Source organism: Anarhichas minor, unplaced genomic scaffold (assembly GCF_050575085.1).
Source record: "Anarhichas minor isolate MPS153535 unplaced genomic scaffold, ASM5057508v1 ptg000001l, whole genome shotgun sequence".
Lineage (NCBI taxonomy): Eukaryota > Metazoa > Chordata > Actinopteri > Perciformes > Anarhichadidae > Anarhichas > Anarhichas minor.
The window spans coordinates 2,877,911-2,892,711 of record NW_027466447.1 but is presented as its reverse complement, the minus strand read 5'-3'; positions in this window follow the sequence as shown (position 1 = coordinate 2,892,711).

The following is a 14,801-nucleotide window of genomic DNA, read 5'->3' as shown; positions in this document are numbered from 1 at the left end:
ATGTCTATGAATAAACTGTGCAGCCATGAAATGCATCTCTGTTGATCTGTTATCAGCAGCATGTGGACAACATGCTGCATCATCATCTTCATCATCTTTTTTTGCAGTTTGAATAAATGGGTACCAGACTGTGGCATTTTTCTATCTTCACTCTCACTTTTTTCTCAATACAGACAAAAACTTGCCATCACTCTCTATCACAGAGACCTGTAAAGTAATTTGAGAGAATATATAAAATCAGGAGCTGAAATAGCAATAGACCAGATAGTTGGAGTAAAAAATGTGGCTACACTGAGAAAGTAAATTACTCCACTTCATCACAGAAAAGGTCCTGGAATGCACTGAAGGGCCCAGATTGGTGACATATGCATGAGACTCAGTTTGTCCTGAAAGCAAAAGTTTACAATGATGCCGCAAGGACCACCTCTCTTTGTAGATGGATTTACAATCATCCATCCTCACATAATATCTCCAGCCTGTCGTAAAGTCCATAATCAACTGATGGAGGGTGGGGGGATGGGGGCAGTCGATGTCTTGAACAGGATAAGAAGAGTGAATATTTTCTTTTTTAATACTAAAGCTGCTACAACGCTCTGCCACTTTCTTTCCTCTGACACAGCATCAGAGGTGAAAATAAAGAAATATGTGCCACAGCAGTAAAGCCTGTTGGAAATGGTATCAGGGATACAAAACTGGACTAATTAGCTCCTTAAAGTGAGGCCTGCAGGTAGAGCCTGTGGCCTGAATCAGGAAGAGAAGCGCTTGTCCAACATGTCCTCACATTCTTATTTCCTTGTTGGACTGTTTCTTAGCTGCTCTGTATTCCGCTCTATTTTCTGCCTTGTGAGCTCCCTCAATGTATCTCGCTTGCCTGAGCTCTTTAGTAAACCATGGCTTGTTGCTGTTGCACACATGAATGCAAATTAGCTCTCTGAAACCACAGAAGTTTCCAACCTTACTCTATTTGTAATACTGCCATGGATCATCTCATAGCAAGCCAATGTATACTACTGTACAATATACAGACATGCATCTGTTAAAGAACACAGAGTCCTGTAATACAGTGTTTTCATATGTGCACTAGCTGCAGGATCAATGCATGAGAGGGCAGATCAGAGAGCAAAGTCTCCGGCGTTCACCTGTCCATTTTAGCTGGAAATTCAAGCGTGAATGTTATATTACTATACAGTCTATTTATTTACAGTAATGTACAAAATACAAAAACATACAAAATGGAAGAGTGTCAAACTTACCCAGTCTCCATTCATATTGCAATTTTAGACCATCTATATTTTGGATGCATCCATCTCACTATACCTCATCATCACTGTATCTTTGAAGTAAAAAAAAACAAACAGGCTGAGACATACAGATATTGTTTTTGCATTGTCCTCAGCACAAAAGCTTAGCCTTGTATTTTGATACTGTAGAACAGACATTAGACCAGTGTTCAGTGACCCTGGTTGTCACAACTTTGAATGTGGTCAAAGCAACTACACCAGAGGTCAATGGATTTGTGGTCTTGGAAAAGAGGGCTTGTTAAAAACAAATCTGGAGTCATAGTTTGGACCTGCTACGTAACAAGTGGATTTAACAGGTGTCTCTCTGTGTGTGGAGCAGGCTGAAGACTGCAGGCTGGAGAGCGATGGCAGCACCAAAGGGTCACATTACAATCTACAATGAGTGGATATAATTAGTGCTTGTACAATGGCTTTCTTGACTCTCCCAATCAAAACTTCAAAACTTGTCTACCTGAGCAGAGAATGAAGTCACTCTTCCTCTGTGTGTTGTTATCAGAGCTTCTCTTTGCTTTACTGGGCCGGCCGCATGTGTCCCACTGGCTAACTAGTTACAGCTCGTAATGCCGTCCCAATAGACAGCATCGTCGCGGATGGCAAACATTTCCTGCTGCTGCTGCTTCACATTAAAAGCATTCGATTTGCAAATCACGGGGTGGACTTTATTGTTATGGGGCTACAGGAAATGAAATACATTAGTCATTTGTTCACAAAACAATGACAGTGATTGTGAGGTAATATACTACTTAATCTCTCACATATGTAGAGGTCATGAAGCTTAATATTTTAATGCAGGTAGTTATGAAATAGCTGGCATGTACAGTCCTATTTATGTTTTTTTTCAATCCAATTAAGAACATTGCATATGACATTTTTTAAAGAAAAGAATACTCATTATACTGATGTCAATTTTTGGCCTTAGAGACCAAACATAAATATTTGCCCTCTTTCAACTGGCAGCATGATCACGTTTTATGATGGCATCAGCCGCTGCTCCAGTGCAATATGTTGCCTTTTGAACTTAATTCCGTGCCTTGCATGTGTTATTGTTCTGTATATCTGTGGGGTTGTTAATAACGGGGGCCGTCCACTAAAATTTTTATAATCCTGCTCTGGCTGATGGTTAGTGTTGGCAGAGTGAATTAATAGAGTTCTGGATCAAGAGGAGTCACTGCAATTCAGTCATGTACTGAATGCTAAACAGTGGTATATATCAGGGATAGTGGGTGAGATGTGTAAGAACATTTTAAATAGCCTTTATATGCACTTTGTTCCACTTGTTCAAATGGAAATTAAAACTGTGGACAAGTGCTTTCTGTTGGAGACGGAGGACACTAAGAAGATAGAGTGTTTCCTCAGGCATTCCTGACAGCTTATAGAGCTGGTGGAGAAAAGTGGCGTCAACAGGCCTCTCGGGTGATTGACACATTTTGGCTAGAAGTCAAAGCATTTACAGATTCTGGGGGATATAAGTACTCTAAAGAATCAGCACAGGATGCCATCTGGCCACTCTGTCTCTATCCAATGCTGAGAGAGAGACGTTTAACCCGTACCATCCATGATATTTTGTGAGCTCTGGCCTGATCTATACTATTTACACAGCAGCAGTGTTCAAGCCTTCCTGGCAGTTACTGTGGAAGTGCAATCAATCAACATCTTAGGAAATACAGCTGGTGTTGAGTTCACTGTGAATAGTGCATATGGGGAAGTTCAAAGATTTTCTTTCTAATAGACAATCAACAAAGTGAAGACACGTTGGAAACAAGGGTTGTAGCTGCTATTCGTGATTGTATTTCTCTGACTTAGATCTTAAACTAACTCTATGAATGGAAATGTCAATCAGTTAGTCGGTTTGTCAAGACTGTAATATTTAAACAAATATTGAATGACATTTATGTTCCATAGAGGAGGAAGTTTATTTATTTCGATGAGAGTCTGGCTTTTCCTGTATCACCACCATGAGATTAACATTTTTAGTTTTTTAGTTAAAAATGTCTAAACAATGTTTGGATAGATTGCCATGACATGTGAGAGGATGACTTTGGTGATCCCTTAATGCAACCACAGTAAAATATTTCACCCCAAACCTCCACTAGCACATCGTTTTATACATTGGATTGCCATAAAATTGTCCTTTTCCTCCTCAAGATGAATTGTACCAGTGAATTGATAATTAGAAATTGGTATTTGCGCCATCATCGGATAAAAACTGAAGTTGTCATTTATGACTGAATACCTGCGAAACTTAAGACATTCCCATCAGAGTCAGCTGTACTTTGTGTTTAGTTGAACTTAGCATGCTAACCAATACGGTAAACAAGCCTTCCCTAAATGTCAACTTTGTCATTGTGAGCATGTTCTTATTATTATTATCTTATTATTGTGCCGTTGACTTCTGTTTCTACTGGATTCCTGAGATTTTCTCGTCCGTCGTTCATCCACTGTTGCGAAAGCTTTAATATTATTTTCTACCTATATTTTTTATTTGTAAACCTTATTATAAACATCTGTTTTTCATTTTCTTGGTTATTGTTGCTTGGTTCTTTATTGACTGACATAACTTTACAAACATTTCTATAAGCACAGTATCTGGTGGCCTTCGTAAATGTTAGAGTCTCTTCACTTCATTAATCAGTGTCTCTATGCAGCATCATTTTCACTTCTTCCCTGACATTCCAGCACTAATCTGAGCTCTCCTTCACTCTCACAATGTGGCCAGAGGGCAGTTGCAGTTGCCGACTGCGAAATTGGCTCCGGACTTAATAAATCTGGTGCTAATTACACACAGATTGCTGGTGTAAATTCAATGTATTATCTATAATCTGGTGCTGAATATTTATCAGAGGAATGTAAAAATAATATTTCAGAAGCACACAAGCTTGAGATGGCACCTGGACTACAAGCTCTTGTCTGGTACAGTATCTATGTGTAAGGAAGGCTCTTTTATGTTCTCTAGTTTGACCTTTTGGTTTCTTTCAATTAGAGGAGAAACAATGTGAGACCCCCCCCTTCCAATTAAAAAAAGAAATGCGTCAGGATATGGCTTTTTCCATGTGAAAGAAACAGTATTTGCATTTCAGCTGCCCACATTTGAATTTATAGTGTTTCAGTAAGCTTGTTTAGTTGTGTGTTTAATCATTGGGGATATTTAGAAGAAAGAAGGGCCTCATTAGACTCTTGTAAAGTCTTGTATCAATACAGTTGGCTTTTATCGATGTAAACATAAAATGAAGAAACATCTCTCCACTCAAAGTTTTGAAGAGGTTAAGTTCATACAGGGCCATCACATATCCAAACTGGAGTCTCCAGAATTAGTGAGATTTATGACAACAATTTGGCTGATACAACTGTGGACACATTGGATGTAAATAACAGCTGCGATGATTAATTTACTCCAAAAAGTGACACAATGAGCAGAGGGTGTGCAGAATGACAAGTAGGGTGGTGAATATCTTGAGTCAGATTTCATTATCAATGGAATTACTCTCTCCTCTATTATTACAAGTGTGATAAAGACCAGCCACAAGGTTGCTGACCTCATCCACTGCACGTTTTAATCAGATGGCTAAATTAATAGTGTGTATAGTGTAACACTGTGTATAGTATTGATAAGTAAAAAAAGTTTAAAATATAAGCACATGATGATTTTGTTAGAGAGATCCACCACAAAGATTACACAGTTTCATTGACATGATTGTTTTAGCGTGCATTGAATTTCAAATCTTGTCAAACTATAACAAAGTGGGGTTTATTTGCTAAGCCCATGGAGTGCTATAGTTTTACAATAAGGCTACATCCACAATTTCAATACAAAAACGATCTATGTCCACACGGGCGTTTCAGCATCGTTTTCAAAATGATTTCCATCCATACTAACACGCCTAAAAAACGAATATCACGTGACATTTCACATACACTGGACATGCGGGTGCTGGTGTAAACAGGAAGTAGATTGGTTGCTGACTTACAGAAAATAAGTATTATAGTACATATTTAGTCTATATAATAAAAGGTCATGCTTGATACTTAAGATCTCGCTCTATAATCTTCCTCTATATACTCAAACAGACACAAGTTTTATTTTTCAAACATAGTTACAAGGCTCTCTCACACACACATCAAATTTACTTTAAAAATGAACACTTACAAATCAAAGTTCACTAGATTATGGTTTAATACATTTGGTCTACACACGTCCCTCACCCATTTCCCTTTGGTTTCGTTTCGTTGTTCTCACACTCGTAGCTCTGCCGGGTGGCTAGAAGGCCCTGTCGCACTGACAAGCCTTTATGCTTATATTCATTTACAGTTCCTTCGTGGACGTCACAATAATTGTGCAGAATAAAATAAGCATTAATAAGAAAAGGAAAGGAACCCATTATGCGTCCATCGTCCTCCTCAAGGCCGCAAACCGTGACGTCCGCTCCGTAGGGCTTATAATGCCACTGGGCAAATCGCTCCAATTGCAGCTTGCTTCCTCCGCATGTAGGCAGTAGTAGAATTATAAAATACAGAATTTAACTGCACAACAGCTGCTAGTATAGACAACAAGGTCAGCAACGCCTGTAGTCCGTTATCCATGTTAAATGTACCACTGGTAATCAAGTATGTTGTTTGTTTTCTTCCAGCAGCATGACAAATCAGGGACTGACACGTCGTGACCCAATCAAGTAACAAACGCGGGTGTCTACATCATCGTTTTCGAAAGGTCTACGTTTTCGCCTGGCCGCACTAGGAGGCAACCCTGGAGTCTTCAAACTAACACAGTGTTGGAAGCGTTTCTAAACCCCATCGTTTTTGGGGGTTAAAACCCCAGAATAGTGTGGATGCTATAGGCATAAACGTAGCAAACGATATGTGTTTTAAAATGGAAACGTAGTAGTTGGGATCGAGCCCAATTCCTGGCAAAATTGCAAGCTGCATATAAATATCTTATCACCTAAGTGTTTTTTGGGTTCAATTGACAACTTCATCCAGTAGAACAAGATAATCCTCTCCTTCAGCACTGCAGTTTTGTGTGCATGTCGTAAATTTAGAATATCGCACTTGCAACTCTACTAATTGTCCCAGTTTCCAGACTGCTCGCTCTCACTATGCTGCAGAAGAATTTATGTCTCTTGGTTGTTTCAAATACAGTCCAAAGATTTTTCTGATGACCAAATCCTGTAGGAGGGAACTTCTTGGACGAGCATCCAATTTCTCAAGGCGGTGCTCTTTTTCTACAGTACATCATGATTCTTATGCTTTAAGATAAAAAATCGATGGTGTGGGATTTTCTTAATTCATGCATGCGCAAATTATACATTTATATCTATATAATCCACAGCATTGCAGTGAGAATTAATTGCACTTTTGTGCAAAACACTGTCATAATTCTTTTGCAATATTGTAAAAAAACATCTTTTCTCCAGGTCCTCTGTCTTCATCCCACACAAATACATGCAGGTTTGGTTAATTATGTCAACTGTTGACTTTCAAATTGCCTATAGGTGTCAATGTGAGTGTGAATGGTTGTCTGTCTCTATGTGTCAGCAATGTGATTGACTGGTAATCTGGGGGGGATCAGGGTGAACCCTGACTCTCGCAAAGTCAGCGGGGATCAGCTCCAGCCCCCCTGCAACCGGGTAAAGACTAAGCGGTTACAGATGATGGATGGATGGAGAGTGAGGCTGTCTGAATCAGGTCCAAGCTTCCTGCCACCACAGATCAATAGTTCTACAGACAATTTAATACACGACACAATACAAAATATTATAGGAAATGATCTGGAAAGCTTGTAATGGCAGAGTACACTACCAATCAGAGATGTGTTGCAATGTGGGTGACTGCACGCTTACTGTACTATAAGTTGGGGTTATATAGAAAGCAGCTCTTTGTTCGTCTCCTTTTCACTGTAATCACAATGTAATTATGAAGTAAAAAGTTATGGCTTTAAAATGAAGCTGTGTCTTGGTCACTCCTTTGTCATGCTGTTACATGTAATTCAGGTGTAACGTGTACAGTATAGTTTTCTACAAATCCTCAAAAGGATCAGGGTTTAGATTCTGATTCCAAACTGCACGACTGGGCCCAGTTGGACAGGATTCATTCTCCAAGGAATCATTTTAATTAGTGTAACTGTAATAATTAGTGAGTTATTTGTTATTGTTAATCCCCTCCTGAGCAACCGCATAGGTTGTATTTTTTCCACCTCAACACAGGTATTAATTTCAGCAGCCAATTCCCTGTTGTTTTCATGCGCCCTTGAAGGTGGTCCAATAGCCTGAGTCCAATCCACAGAGAAACTCCCCTGGGTTTCGTTTCATTTGCACATGATGTGGGTGTCAATCACTCTGCAGCATTTTCTGACTGCCAAAGAGCGTCTTGTCTGTGAGAAGGAAGACAGGCTGACATTAAAGCTTTGGAGCAGTCACTTTTTAATTCAGCTGCTCGGATACCATCTCCAGCTCTACACCCCGGAAACCATTAAGGTGAAGACAAAGTTAAAGTCCTTCAGGGGAGGTAGATCCTGCAAGATGCTATGATGTGTCATTGTAATGAAACCTACTGTATATACGGACTGCATGATAAGCAGGGTTGAAGAGTTAGGATTCATATTTTCAGATACTTATTTTCAGTGATAATTCTGTTCAAGCTTCCATAATGGAGCTAATTAACTGTTTTAAGGGTTTCTATGCAAAAGCCTTTTAAAAGTCCCCTGACACAAGTCATAGGAACTGATTTGATCTGGGGCTTAAAGATGGGTCCCTCAGCATTTTACCAAAATTAAATTATAATGACTAAACTATGACTAACCTGTGCAACCCCTCTGCTCATAGCGCACACACACACGCACGCACGCACACACACACACGCACGCACACAAAATCCCTACCGCTTAATAAAAGAAAAAGACTGAAATCTTTTGAAACTTAATCACCCGTGCTCCCCTGTAATTCCGTCTGGAAGCGGCTCTACGGATGAAGTTTCAACTCTGTGACAGACAAAGTTAAGCTACAGTAAGTGACAGTGACATTGACTGCAGGCTTACCCTTCCATAAATCCAATAGAGATGAATGTAACAAAAGCAGAGCCATAGCTGAGACAGCAAAGTAATAAGAAATCCGATGAGGATGTCTCTATACGAAGCATATTGATGTGCTGTAGTTAATATCTGGCAGGTTGCCATGAAAGAGCACTGGCTCTGAAACTAATGCACACCTGTGGGCATAAATCAATGACAGCCGCTCATTTTTTTATGGAATTGAATTGCAAAATAATACCATGACAGTTGAATCCCTGGATACATCTCATTAGGCGCTGTCTTCCTTCAAATTTCTTTAAGCAGGATCCTAAATGATTCAGCAAACCTTCCAGTTCTTCTGTTTTTGCACAGAGGCACTCAGATGGCTTTGTGTACTCAGTGATTCACTCTTCAGTCTATACCAATTACTTTGATTCAAACCGTTGAACTAACAATATCATGCTTAAACAGAAAAGAACAGCGCATTAAAACTTAGTGAAAATTGTGAAGCTGTTAGCTTTGCCGCTCTTCAAGCGAGACATGTTTCACATAAATTAAAGACATTCTACAATGAAGCAAATTAAAAAGCTTCAATAAATCTCTCTGCTGTCGTGAGCATGTGTGATACAAAAGCCATACAACACAGTTGCTTTGATTTGTGTCCTTGGTTGTTTCTGATAATTAATTTCCCTCCTTTGGCTCTGCTGTGATCTTCGTGTACCTGCAGTATATCTTGCTGTGCCACTATCCTGATATGGAAGCCATTCATCCCCTTATTAGGTCAGGGGATGAATAGTGAGGTCACTACACCTGATAGAGCAGCATTGGCAGTGTGGTTTGTGCATGACAAGAGAGCAATTATGAATTTATGTTATTACTCAGGACAGTCACATTAATAATTGTCAATCTGTATTCCAGAGGGAAACACAGAAAGAATAGCGATTGAACAAGTGATGCAATGAAGGATTAATATCTGGAGTTATCCTGAGGAATTAATTATGAAAGAGCGTGCAGCTATTTTCTGAGAATAAAGACAAACTGAGCTTCATAATTGAACAACCATGCTAAAAGATTAATACTTTTATTATGATAGAACCCTGTTCTCTGGTGTTTGGCTTCAGGAGAGGCTGCTTGTTTAGGAGACACTTTGGATTTCACTCAACTCTTTTTCTGAGATTAATTTAGGCCAAGAATACAAATCTATGTCGTCTAATTATTTTCTTGTTGTAGCCCAGCTTTTTGATATTATTTGGCCATATTATATGGATGTATTTTCAAAATACAAGCAGAATATTTAGCTTATTGGTACTTTACTTGGGTGTTTGAGCTTCTGCATGATCATGCATTTACAAAGTTTGACTCCAGTAGGAAGTTTTCCTCTGCTAGGGGGAACATTTCTCTGTGCTCATTTCAAATGTGAGTTTAAGAGCTGGTAAGTACGCGCATCATTTTGTGACCTCATGAGTGGAAGCCAATCATAATTCTGGTAAAATGAACAAAAGCGAGTTTTGATAACAAAAAGCTGGCAGCAAAAAAAAAAAAAAAGCCACCAAAAAGCTTAACTGAGGACCTCCCTGTATGACACGAGGAACACCAGTAAGAAACGCAGACGACCCGACACTAAAACAGGGAAAGCACACTGTCACAGAGCGAGTACACAAGGACAGCATGGTGATTGGCTGGGCAGACAATCAAAAAGGCGGGAAAACACTAAAGACAGGAAGCAAAACCACACAAGACACATGAGTAGAGTGAACATTCAAAATGAAACAGGAAACACACAAAGCTAAAACCCAGGACCATGAAAGACCCAGTATGCAATTTACATAAGTGATGTGGAAACTTGAAAACTGCAGTGAACGCAGAATGGATTCTTCAGAGAAGTAGAAGACTTCTTGTGAAGTTAAACTGCTGAAATCAACCACATTTGCTTGTTCATGCATTCTGGAAGTTTTAATAAGGTACAATTAAATTTTAAGGAATTTAACAAGGTTTGTAATGTCACCTTTTTTTTGTGGAAAATGCACAAACACAAGTTATTACTGCATTACAGAGTATTTTCATAAATACTAAATATATGGTGCCACTTTTCTTTTCACCTAAAAGTTAAGTTGGAGCAGTAATAATGCAGTAAATGTTGAGTTACTCTGAGAAATTAATGCATTATGAAACCCACGTATAGACGTATCAAATATTCTCAAACAACCTTTGATAAACATGCAAGTCGATGTAGTTATGCATTGTGCAAATGCATGGGTAGGCCTACCTACTGTACCCGGTGACATCAACTGTCATGTCAAACACCTTCAGTGTCTGCAAAGGAATATACAGTATGTACCACCTTACTGTGTACATTAACTGTAGCTGCTAGATCTAGCCTGTAGAGCTAATATCATCATGTTTCTGTATAATGACTCCACCATCCAAGCAGTGTGTGTGGTGTGATTTCACATGTAATACCCTGTTGTGTTCACACATGTCAGGCAAGCAGAAACTCCTCCCAGGAGAAAGCCTACAATAACCCTCTCTATCAGTGCAAGTAGACAACATCACTTCATATGCACAAGTTCAACTCTTTATGTACATGGAAAGTGCCATGGCAGGGCCAACCAATGTATAGGCAAACCAAGAAAAGCTAAATAATAAAGCTTGTCTAAAATTAATATGGACATCAGATCAAGACCTGGACTTTGCAACATGAAATGAAAACTGAACCTTGGTGCCGACATAAGGTTTCACTTACTTTTGTTTTGGTACTTTGGTCTTGGTGTTTTTTCTACATGGGAGCAGAGGGAAGACAATGATGAAAGGCTAAAACATGTCCAACCATCTTTATTTCTTCTGCCTGCTAGAGTTGCTGCTTTCATTCATTTTTACTTTGTGAAGTATGTTTTCAGGCTGCACTTTCAAAAAAAAAAGAAAAAAAGGAAGAAGAAAAAAAATGTACTTTCCTTTTCCCATTGAGTCAGCTTTTCAAATCACACTTTGCATCGAGAGCCAAATATTGCTTAAAGATTAATTGCTTTCAGCTAAACTTGTTTGTCTCGTTTTTTAATCTTTAGATCAAAAGATAATAAAAAAAAAAAAAGATTCAACCGTATCATCTCTCGCAACCTTGTGGCTGTACTTTCAAATCCAACATGAACTTTGATGTGCTCTTTGAGACATAATGTATCATTCCCAAAGGACTTGACTCATTCGATCATTAAAGGATTGTAATAAATGCTTTCTGTTATTTACATGACCATGGGATTCTGAATAAAAGCTGACCGGGCCTATATGTCAACTTATATACATCCTCATGTCTTATTCAGAAATACCATCGCAGAGACAGAACGAGGAATCACACAAACACTAATAGCAAGGGGGACGTAAGCAATGTAAAATATGATAATTTATCCGGTTTTTCATTCAACCTTTCGGCCCTCTTTAATAGACAGATATGTTCTGGCTTCACCGTGGCTTACTGGGTTAAGAGGGTTGTTTGGTAACCGCAAGGTCAACGGTTTGATCCGAGACTGGGCCGTGTCACGTGTCGAAGTGTACCTGAGCAATACACTGAACCCCAGGCTCCCCGGGCGCCTGTCATTGGCAGCCCACTGCTCCCTAAATACAGGGATGGGTCAAATGCAGAGACAAATTTCCCCCTTAAAGGGATCAATATAGTATAATGAATAAATACATTAAATTACCAGGCTTAAGAGCCACAACGTTTACTCGGGGAGACATGATAATTATCTATGCTATGAGGTCATTTCACAGCCTCTGGCTATGAAACTCCAAAATATGGAGACAGAAAGAGAGCGAGAGATCAAAAGAAAGAGAGAGAAAGAGAGCATTCTACAAGACTGTACCGTGGCACCTTAACTTTCACTTTGCTGAAGTGGCTGTGGATGTTTTTCATAAAACGTATATTACATTAGGGCTTTGAGGAGATGACAGGGAGGATTTCACAACACAATTAGAATTCATCAGAGAAACTTCAGTCTCTTTTGTTGATGTGTCAGCCAAGATAGAAGTTGTGTTTTGTTGCGAGACTGCAAAATAGTTCTGGCAGGTGTTTCCTGCCTCCTTTCATTGACTTCAAGCAAATTACTTAAAAGTGCAGCAGACATTCACTTTTGTTGTAGCTTCCCAACTTCCGAGGGAATTAAAATACATCATAAGGCCCTGAGCAATCAAATCTGGACAGATGACACCGAAAACAAAATAATGCAGAAAAGTGAGTCTGAGCACAAGCCTTTCGAGGTAAAAGTTTTAAAAAGAATTGAAGGAAGAAGTTTCAAAGCAGCCTGGTTTGTAGTCCTAATCCAGGATGAGGTGAATTTGAAATCAATTATGAACTCAGTGGGATTATTGACAGATACCACCTAATCATTACAGCATGTGAACAAAACGACTTTTCTTGGGAACTTCCATTAATTTAGCTGAAATGGAACGGTGTGCAGCAGCCCCGCAAAACCTGGAAATGTCTGGATCAATGAAAAGGAACCACAGAACAATCCCAATTGATCCCCTCTGCTGAAATACACCAGAAGGCACCGTTATGGTACAGAACGTGTTCGATTAGATTCCACAAATCCTTCACACAACTATGAGAGAGCAACAGAGAGCATGTGTGATAAACAATAATGCACTACTGGCATTTCTGAATTTACTGTGGGAATATAGTATGGTGTTTTATATGTGCTGCGGGTGTTATGTGTGTGTGAATACATGGAATTTGTATTTGTAATGAGAAGTAATTTTTGTAAATGGTGACATCCAGCGTTTGTGCCATTTAAAAGGGGTGACTAAGGTGGACTGAAAATGGTCTTTCAGAGTAGCTCTCCAATACACTAGCGAACATGCAGATCAAAATGCACAACTTTCAATAATGATACCATGTTATCACTGACTATCATACCGTATTCACATAAAAAAAAATCTTCTATAGTATTTATTTTCTGTTGCCTGACTGCATGGTACGTTTTGGAATCGTTCATGGATCCAAAGACCAGCCATAGCCACACTTAAACACACCTGTGTTTACATTATACCATGATCTATGGCCTTAACATTTTTTATTTCTGAATTTGATCGCTTGTCTGACATAAATCCAAATTACCGTTTATTGTATTTAGAAAATAGAGAACGGTCATGCCACTTCCTAATAGCGTGGTTTCTGTGTTTGTCAGTTCAGCTTCAGCTTTTGACTATAAAAAAATTCAAATGAGCCCAATCAAAAAACAAACATCACAGGTGAGGCCAACAGCCTGAAGCCAATGCAGGCCGGTTCTGATACAGTCTGATATAGCAACCACTGGAGCGAATCCAGCCTGTTGTGTATCCTGTGACAGCCGCTGAGCACAGATAAAGATGCGTGTGGTCAAACATGCAGACTTTGATCTGATGCTCCTGTCTCTATGAACAAGCGTCCAGCCATCCCAACAGCCGCATGCTGTGTATGGAAGAGTGGAGAAATCAATGCTAATAAAGCTCTCTGCATGAGCCATTTTATATTTAATAAAGATCCCCCGATGAAGATTTTGGTCATTTTTCCCCATTGTGGTCAATCGTGTAGTTTGAGATACAATGGGGATGCACGTCATTTTACTGAGTGACACTTCTAGCCTGGACCGCGAGATGGGGGAATCAATAAATGAGGAAGAACAGCAGAGAGGGCTGTTTAAGATCCCCATCACATAGTCAGGTGATATTGTAAACCCATAGACTCAGAAAGGCCATACAGAGGCTAACAAATCTTCATTCTCAAACCAAAACAAAGATAATTACAAAGCTGTATTTTAATTGCAGGTGATACATTACCTCTAGTCTCAAGACATTTTTTAAATCTCTTCTCTAATTAGCTAACTTACTGCTTTTAACAGAGAAAACTTTTTTTAATTTGAATTAAAAGCCATTGTAGGCTGTGTCAGAGGCCAGTCACTGATGTTGCAGTTCCCTGTGATTACTGATGAGGGTTGATAACATTTACAGATTACCTCCAACCGTGTGTCTGTGTCTGTTTATGAGTGCGCATGCAAATGTACTTTGCCTCAGGCGTGTTTCATTATATGTGCGTGAAGACGTGACTGTGTTTACCCATAAAAAAAATCATCAAAACCCAACCTCAGGTACCATAAAGCACACGTCTCCTTGTTATTGAAGATACTGTGGAGACACGATGGTGAGAAGAAGTAAATTCTAGTGAACACTGTGAATCATCTCAGCGGTTTATTGCCACTTCATGCTGATTGAAATGCCAAAAGGATGACTCTCAATGCCACATGATGAGAGGAAGAAAATCACTTCCTTCTTGAGAGATAGTCACCACGAGCATCAGTTACCACTATCTATTCAAATTCGTCCTTATATTGAAAAATATAAAGAAGGGGTATTTTTATTACGTATGTCCATGTTATCCTTAGCACCATAATAACCTCGTTAAATTATGGGTGTGACTCCCGTTTATTCATTTCAGTGAACCTGCCTTCTCAAACTGTTTTTTTGTGTTTCAA